The 8527-nt window shown below is 49.5% G+C and overlaps 1 long non-coding RNA gene across 1 annotated transcript; it reads right to left on the bottom strand.

The window, feature by feature from the left end:
- Positions 1-3288: 3288 nt before the first annotated feature.
- LOC131401694 (uncharacterized) lies at positions 3289-7324 on the bottom strand. Its single transcript, XR_009217846.1, has 3 exons — positions 7262-7324; positions 4855-4890; positions 3289-3333 (listed from the first exon to the last, which is right to left on the bottom strand). It is a non-coding gene; the product is annotated as an uncharacterized LOC131401694 (long non-coding RNA).
- Between the last annotated feature and the right edge of the window lie 1203 nt (positions 7325-8527).

Consider the following 8527-nt stretch of genomic DNA (forward strand, 5'->3'; position numbering starts at 1 on the left):
TAGCCTGTGGATCAGAAACCACATGACCCCCAAACCTGTAAGTCTGCTTCACACACAGCTGGAGGCCCTCACTGACCATCTGGCCCAGTGGCTTTCATTGCAAAGATAAGGAAACAAAAGTCCAGAGAGGGGAGGTGACTAGCTTGAGGTCACAGAGCTGTCTAGGAGAAGGTGATGGCCTCCTATATTACACTGGTGTCCTTTTCTCTCTCTCAATGGTGGGTAAAGACTGGGGGACTATGCCACCTCTTGCCAGCCTGAGAAAGTTCAATGCTCTCTCAGCCCCAGGCATCCAGAGTCCCCAGAATGGCCTCACTTCCTTTCCCAATGACCAGGGACCCTTACCATCCCCAAGGACACTCTTCCTGTCCACAGTCAAGTTCTGCAGCTGGGTACATTCTGGGTCAGCCACAAGAATTCCTCCTAGCTGGCAACTCTCTCCAGTCTTTGTGCCAAGGCGGCAAGGTACACAGGGAGTCCACTCCAGTGTGGTTACTGTGGGGGACAGACCTGGAAGGGCACAAGGGATGAACAAGTGTGTCTAGAATTCTACCCTGATTCTAGATTCCCTGCTTCTGTGTCCTGTCCAAGATAACTTTCTGCAATACTGTAAACATTTGTCTGCACAATTAAATACACTAATTATTAGCCCCATGTTGTTATCAAGCACTTAAAATGTGGCTAGTGTTTGTGAGTGAGGAACTGAATTTCTCATGTAATTTCATTTTAAGTAATTAATTTATAAATAAATAACCACAGGGAGAACATTTCTGAAACATTTGAGAAAGGACTTCTGTAAATGCATAAAAACAATGAGAACACTGGTAAAAATGGTCAAAATCAACTTTTCAGATGTCTAGAAATTAATCAACGGTTTGTAAGAATCTGAGGAGGGTTTAGTGAAGAAACATGGTGGAATCTTGATAACGGGAGCAAACTATGTGGCATTATAACTTGCACTATTCCCATCCTGCTCTCACAATATCCTCCATAACTTTGAAAACCATCAGTCTCAGAACCATGGTAGTTGAGACAACCAGCAGCCAAGCAGCCATAATGGGTTTGGAGCTCTGAAAAGACCCATCCCCATCGAACTGTCACTAGCTGACCTTCCTGGCAGCTTCCCGAAAAAGCCCCATGTTCAGGGCTTGACGTTACTTGACTCAGAGCTTGCCCAGGGAGGAAAGTCTGTCCCCAGGGCACTTGCTAAAAATATTCAGGGCTAATTGTTTTCTATTATAGTTGCCTGAGGGAGTGATACTAGCTGAGGCAGGCAAGAGGTGAGCCAAAAACTTAGAAGAACAATTGGGGGAATGAGATGTCCACAGGGGGCTTTGAAAAGCTCCAGTGTATTTGTGGGCATCTAGAGGGCCACAAGTGCTCAGGGCTGTGGCATGCCCAGGAAAGACTTGAGAACATCTTAATCTCTCACCTCTAGTTGAAGGGTTGGCTTAATATCTGAAAACTTTATTAATAGAATAAGGGCCAATATCACGCAATCTCGACCACATACACAGAAAAGAATTTGACAAAATACAACGCCCTTCATGTCTAAAAAAGAAAACACTCAACAAATTAGGAATACAAAAAAACTTTCTCAACCTATAAACAGCATCAATGAAAAACCCACGGCTAACACCATAGTCAATGGTGAAAGACTGAAAATTTCCCCCTAAGACCAGGGACAAGACAACGATGTCTTCCCATATCTCGTATGTTAATCACAGGTACTAGAGGTTCTAATGAGGGCAATTAGGCAAGAAAAAGGAATAAAAGAAACCCAGATTGGAAGGGAAGAGGTAAAACTATTAGTTTTGCAGATGAGAATATATTGTATATAGAAAAACCTAAAAAATACACTCCTCTCCACACACAATATGTGAATCGTATCCTAACAGGTGTATAAAAAATTTAAATTGCCCCATGTGGTTAGCGGATCCACTATTGGAGAGCACAGTTAGACTGCTGATATTTGTTTAAAGTCTCCAGAAGAGGAGGAGGAGCAGGATGCTGGAAGTTGGTGGCACCAAATGTTAATGCTTTTCTCATCCCTCGAAAACCTATGGAAGGGGATGTTAGGATTAGCTGACAGGGATGTGGGGCAGACTGGGCACGATGTAAGTGACTTCCAGATCAATGATGTGTCACGGAAGCTCAGAGTCATCAGCCACCCAGCTCAGCCAATGCTTCCAATCTCCTCAACATACATCAAGTCGGTGACCAGGCAGGAGTGGAACATGTCTCAAAGCTGGCTGCCTCTGTAGACCTTGGTGACCTAGAACAAACGCGAGGGAGAGTGGGTGAGATGGAGGTCTCCTGGGGACGCAGGGGGCCACTGGTGCCAGTGAAAGATCACAGAACTTGGGGCAAGGGAGACCTGACTTCAAATCCTGGCTCTGCCCCTAACTCACTGTGTGACATTAGGCACAATACTCCCCTCTCTGAGCTTCAGTTTACCCATGTGAGAAATGGGGAAGGCATCTAGGACATCACCTCTGGACACTGAGAAAACCCAGACATGCAGGGAAAGTGAAGGGTTGAAACAATCACATAACAGATGTAAGTCAGATGGAGGAATGACGGTGCCCTCAGGGCAAGGAGAGACGGGAGAGGGAGAACCCACCTGGTCCTGGGTGTCTCTCAGCATGGCGGTGTACTCCGAGGATGTGGGCTCCGAGTTGCTGAGGTTCCAGCTGATGATGCGGAAATGTAGCTGATACTCTCTCTGGATGGATAAACTCTGGGCTGCAGAGCCTGGAGCCACCGAGAGGAAGAGCAGACAGGTGGAGACACTCAGCTCCCAGCACAAAGGCATGGTGGCCCACGGGGTCAAGGTGGTGGGTGCAGACAGCGTCCACACAGGTGGCTGGCCCATCCTTCTCAGGCCTGGGGAGAGAGGGATGTGGGGACTCTAGAGAGAGTTCCTGAAACCTCTGGGGGTGGGGGACAGAAAAGGAAGGAGGAAATGGGAGGACACTGGGGAGACAGATAGGGGTGGTCACAAAAGAGGTCATTAGGGGCAAATGCTGAGGGGAGGGTCTCACCTGAGGGAGACCAGTCTGCAACTTGAGTAGAAGGGGCGCAGGCTGCTCTTCTTGAACAAGGATACAGCTGGGGAGGAAGGAGGAGGAGGAGGAGCAGGAGGGACAGGGGTTGGGGGAGGGGCTGGATGGGATTTAACTACCAGGAGCTGCTGGGACCAGGGTCTCACCAGGCTCTGCAAGACCCTCTCAGTGAAGTTGAACGTGGTCTAGCCGTTGCTCATGTCTGATAAATACCGGAGGGTAGAGATGGTGACGTTGACTGTGAGGGTCTTCAGGTTGTGCCCCAAAGCTGCAAGACGAGAGGGAGAGCGATGGCCATCTCTGAAAGCTGGCCTGAGACCAGACCAGAGTCCTGCACTCATTATAATCTGTCGTCTTCTGTCCCAGTGGCACCACCACCCAACCGTGGAGTCACCCAAGTCAGAACCAGCATATCAGCTCAGCTCCTCCTCCCTCCCAGTAACACCCATTCACCTTGCACACTGGTCCTCACATACATTCCCTCTCTCCCTCCCTGTCCTAGCTCAGGTCTTAACTTCCTTCACCCGGACCAACACCCCAGCAGGCTCACTGGATGCTGTGTCTAAAGGATGTTCTACATGGACTACTAGAAGAATCTTTCTGAAATGAATACCTCACTATGGCCACCACTTCTCTAGTACAACCCATGGCTCCCTTTGGCCTTCAGTGTTTAGTTCAACCTTCGTGACCTGGCACTCAAGGCTCTACTCAATCTGGCTCCTGCTGACCTTTCAGTCTCATTTTATCCATCTACTGCGGGTTAAACATTATGCTGCATGCAACCCAAATTCGTTTCAATTCTCCCCATACGGCATGTTGTTTCTGGCTGGAGCCTTTGCTCATGGAATCCTCTCTGCCAGGAAAACCCTTCATCCTCTATTTGCCAGGGTCCCTCCTACTCATTCTTAAAGACTTCATTCTGGTGAAACTTTCTCTAGCAAGCTCCTCCCCTCCAAATTATGCCAGGTGCCTCTCCCCGAAATATCCCACATTGTATTGTAATGTTGTGTTAATTTCACAAGACTAGGGACTCTCTGATGGCTGACCTTAGACTGAATATTTGGTATAATCTTTGTGATCAGCATGATTGCCCTAAAACCAGAATTTCACACCCTGGCTTCCCAGCTCCTGGATCACACCTGGCTCATGGGGAGTGGGGCCAGAGTGCTTCTCTTGGGAAGGAAAAGGGACCCCCAGATACCTGTGGTGGCTTCTGGTGGCACAGGTGATGATCAAGTAGGCAGGGACGTGTTGGCCGGCTCGGGAGCTGTGGATAAGTCTGTCATCAAGGAGGGACAGAGTGGGAGTAGCCCCCAGGCTCACACGGGCTAAAGCACAGGCTGTCTCAGGACCACCATTCACAGGTGAAGCATAAATGAGAGTGATGGGATGAATGATTGTGTGAGTAGCGGGATGAGTAAGCCTGTGGATGAGAGGAGCCCAAGAGAGAGAGAGAGGTGAACAAGAGTGACTGAACTCGGAGGAGAGGCAGATAGGCAGAAAAATGGGCAGATAGATGGGATACCTGGAAAAGGAGGACCAAGGGCAGGGCTTTAGGAGAATTAAAGTGAAAACCACATGGGGTCAGAATGTGGTGGAGAACATGTCTGTGTCTTAGGCTTTCTCACACTGGGCTGGGACTCTCCATCAGAACCCGGGAGGGAGAGAAGGGATGAATTAGGGCCCTTCCAGGTCCTTCCCTCACCAAGGACAGCAGGTGAAGGAGAACAAGTGCTCCCAAACCCCAAATGCAGACGGGACACAGGAGATCAGGGCCAGGAATACTCACTGTTGGTAGTCGGGGCCACGGCTCCATAGGTGTAACCTGTGGAGAGAAGGCGAGAGGAGCTCAGCAAGAGTTGGGGTGAACATAAAACATTAAGGGAGAGGAAGGATGTAGGGACCTTTGTGGGAAAAACAGAGGGGAAAGCAGAGGGGACGAGTGGAGGGGTGTTCAGGGGGAAGGAATTGAGATGGAAGGTGGCTGGACCCAGTGATCACACAGTGATGAGAAGACTGAACCCAGACCAGGAGGATAGAGAGATGGATCATAGCTCACTTTAGAGCAACGGAGGGAACACAGAACTCTGACTGGGAGAGACAGCATGGCTGTAGCACAGCCCCTCACCACTGACGTAGAAGTTCTCTCAGTCCAGGGTGAAGGAGCCCAGGTGGGTGATGCACTGAGTCTCATGGCTCAGCTCCCAGTAGAGTCACTCTCTGTCCAGCCCGGGACCTGCGGGGGTCAGAGTGGAAGGTGCAGATGATGTCCACCCCAGTGGCTACCCCACCCTTCTCAAGCCTGGGGGAGGAAGATCATGGAGCTGTGGAATACTGAGCAGGGGTCATTCTGGGTGTGGAAAGCGAGAGAGGGGAAGGAAGGAAGGTGATGGAGATGCTGAAGGGGCTGCTCTGAAGCCTGCAGGGGCTCTCCTACGTGTCTCCCGTGTGAGACAACACCCTCACAAGTAAGGCCTGACTTCTTTTAGGATGTGGAAGGGGGGGCCTGTGAGTGGAAAAGAGGGGTGAACACACACACCTGGGTGAGGGGGCACCTGCAGGTCTGCACAGACAGCAGCGAGAACAGTCAGTGCCCTGTGCCATCTGACACATGCAGGCAAGAAAGTACCGTTATGTTCTCTCGGTTCTACACTCCATGGTCTTTTCTTTCTACTTCTTTCCTACTCCACAGCCATCACTCAGGCGTAGGGAACAATCATCTTATTCCTAATCTTATTCCCAGCACCTCCCATCTTGCATATTAAGTCTTCATTCTTAAACATGAAGTCCATTTTAACCCACATGCTTAGACCAAACGCTAATCACATCATCCTTCTACTCGCATCTCTCCAGAGTGTTCCCACTGGTCTTAGAACAGAGTCCCAATCACCCCTCATCTGGTCCTGCCTGTCTCCCCTCGCCGGTGTGGCTCACACTCCTCCCCCTCTGTTGACTCGGCTCAGCCATCCTTCTTCTCAGTTCATGGACACACCAGGCTCTCTGCTTCAGGGGTGTCCTCATGCGGTCCCTCTGCCTGAAAAACTCTCTTGAACACAATCCCACACCCTCACTCCAGTCTAACACTCCTACCAGCTAAATCCAGTCCCAACTCCAGCTCTCAAGATAAATATCAGTCCTTCTCAAGAGGGCTTCTCTGCCTCCTCATGTTGATTCCCCTTGTGCCAAACTCCCACATCACTCTCATCATTAACTTTTCAAAATCCAAATTCCCAAATACAATGTAAATTCCATGGAGGTGGAACAAGGTCTCTCTGGTTCTCCAGGTCCCCATGCATGTGTCCCAGGGCCTGGCTCATGAGATGAGGAACCATCCCGGTTTGTCTAGGACTGCCCTGGTTTGAACACTAAATGTCCTGTGTCCTGGAAAACCCCACTGTCCTGAATAAACGAGGATGGTTGGTCACCATTAATTATACACTCAGAGACTGTCTATTGTATGACAAGCACAAATTCCCCTCAAGAACATCACAGGAAATCTAAAATGAAAAAGGCACAGACACACGTACACACACAATTAGTAGAGGCCAACAACTAAATACAAAATTACTTAACAAGATTCTCTGCAACGTGAATCACCAGACCATTATTTCAGAAAAATTTCAAGAAACAAAGTTAATTCCCTTTAGAAGGCAAGGTGGAGAGGACAGTCTTTTTGGAGACTAGCGCCCTTCCCTTCAATCTACAGTGTTGCTTAGTACTCCTCCAAATGATTTGAAATGTCATAAAGAAAAAAATGCTCAAAATAAATCTGGCTACTGGCAAATTCATTTTTAAATTTGTTATTAATACAAAGAAGTTCCAATCATCTTTTTCCTTGAATGCTCCTTTATTTCAAATTTTTGTGGAGGATTTATAGGACTTTAGAAGTCAAATTGAATGGGTCTAAGGAATGTTGCTGAGTATCCCTGCTAATATTTCATGGGATGTCTTCTAATACTACATACACACGCAAAACATTTCTGTATTCATATTATATATAAATCCTGACTTTTGACTATAATGCAATGCAAGTAAATCTATATTTTCTACTATAATCCACATTTGCAGTTATTTACGTTTCTTTCATATGTTCTTATTTGCATATAACTGTACTTACTGAAATATTTACCACACAGAACCACACACAGCTTACCATCTTTCCATCCATCAAACATCAATAATTTTCCTCAAGATACCTTCACTCTCAGTGACTCCAGGTGGTGACAACCTGAGCCCAGGAAAGCTCACTAGCAGGTCTTCTGCACAGCAAAGGCTGCTGGAACCTGTTGGTACCAGGTCCACAGGGTACTCATCTGGTCACAACGAAATCCATGGATCAGCAAGGACAGGTGGACCCTGAGCCTGGTTTCACCTGAAACTTGAGCTCCACGGATGCTTTTCGTGTCTGAGGGGGGAAAAAAGTGCAAACAAGCTTTTGAGGCCTTTTATAGGTTGTTGGATGGAAAGGCCAACCCCATTCACTTTTCTTTATTTTTACTTACTGATTTAACTGTAACTGTTGGCTGTGGCTGGATTTTCCAGATTCCTATCCAGCCACCTGCTGCTCCCCGAGATGGGAGAAAGCAGCTTTGTGCTGTGTGCACTTGAGTCGCTCAACTCACTTGGCTGGACAGAGACTTTTTCGTGACTCTGGACCCTTTAAACAAGCTTGTCATTTAGGGACCCTGTAAGTGACTCGCTGACTTCTCAACAATTTCCACACTTCATTCAGGGCTCGGGAGATTTTCAAGCCCTGGAGCAGGTTTCCCAACCTTGGCACAACTGACATTTGGGGCCGGATAATTCTCTGTGGGGCTGTGCTGGGCCCTGGAGGATGCTGAGCAGCATCCCTGCCTCCCCCCTAGATGCCAGGAGCGCCCCACTTGTAACGACCCAAACATCGCCTCCAGAAGCGGCTAAAGCCCCCTGGGGACAAAATCACACGGAGGACGTTGACGGGGACTCTGAGGAGGGGACGGCGGCGCCCAGATCCAGGAGGAACAGCAGCCTCTGGGGCCCTGAGCGAACAGCCCGGGGGAAACGGGGCTGCAGGGTGATGGAGAGACGCGGAGCCCTGACGGGGCTGCCCACGGCCAAGCCCACTCCCTGGACCGCGACTGGAGCCCGGACAGCCCGCCGCTCACCGAGCCCCGCCTCTGAGGGTGAACATCCACAGGAATGCGATCCGCACCGAGAAGATGGAACACACTGCGCAGAACGCCCACTCCATCCACGGCGCCGCCTGCGCTTCCGGTTCCGGTCTTGGGCGGGCGTTCGGGGAGGACGAACGTTTGGGGGCTGCATCAGGGACAGGGACAAAATCTAGGGGCGTGGCTGTGGGCGGGGACAATTCTGTGAGTGACAGCAGGCCGGGAAGGCAGTTCTATGGGCGGGAACAAGGGTGCAGGCAGGGCAATGAGCCGGGACCAGGCTGTGGGCGGAGACAGGCCCGAATGTTGTGG

This window comes from Diceros bicornis, assembly GCF_020826845.1.
Source record: "Diceros bicornis minor isolate mBicDic1 chromosome 13 unlocalized genomic scaffold, mDicBic1.mat.cur SUPER_13_unloc_1, whole genome shotgun sequence".
Taxonomy (NCBI): domain Eukaryota; kingdom Metazoa; phylum Chordata; class Mammalia; order Perissodactyla; family Rhinocerotidae; genus Diceros; species Diceros bicornis.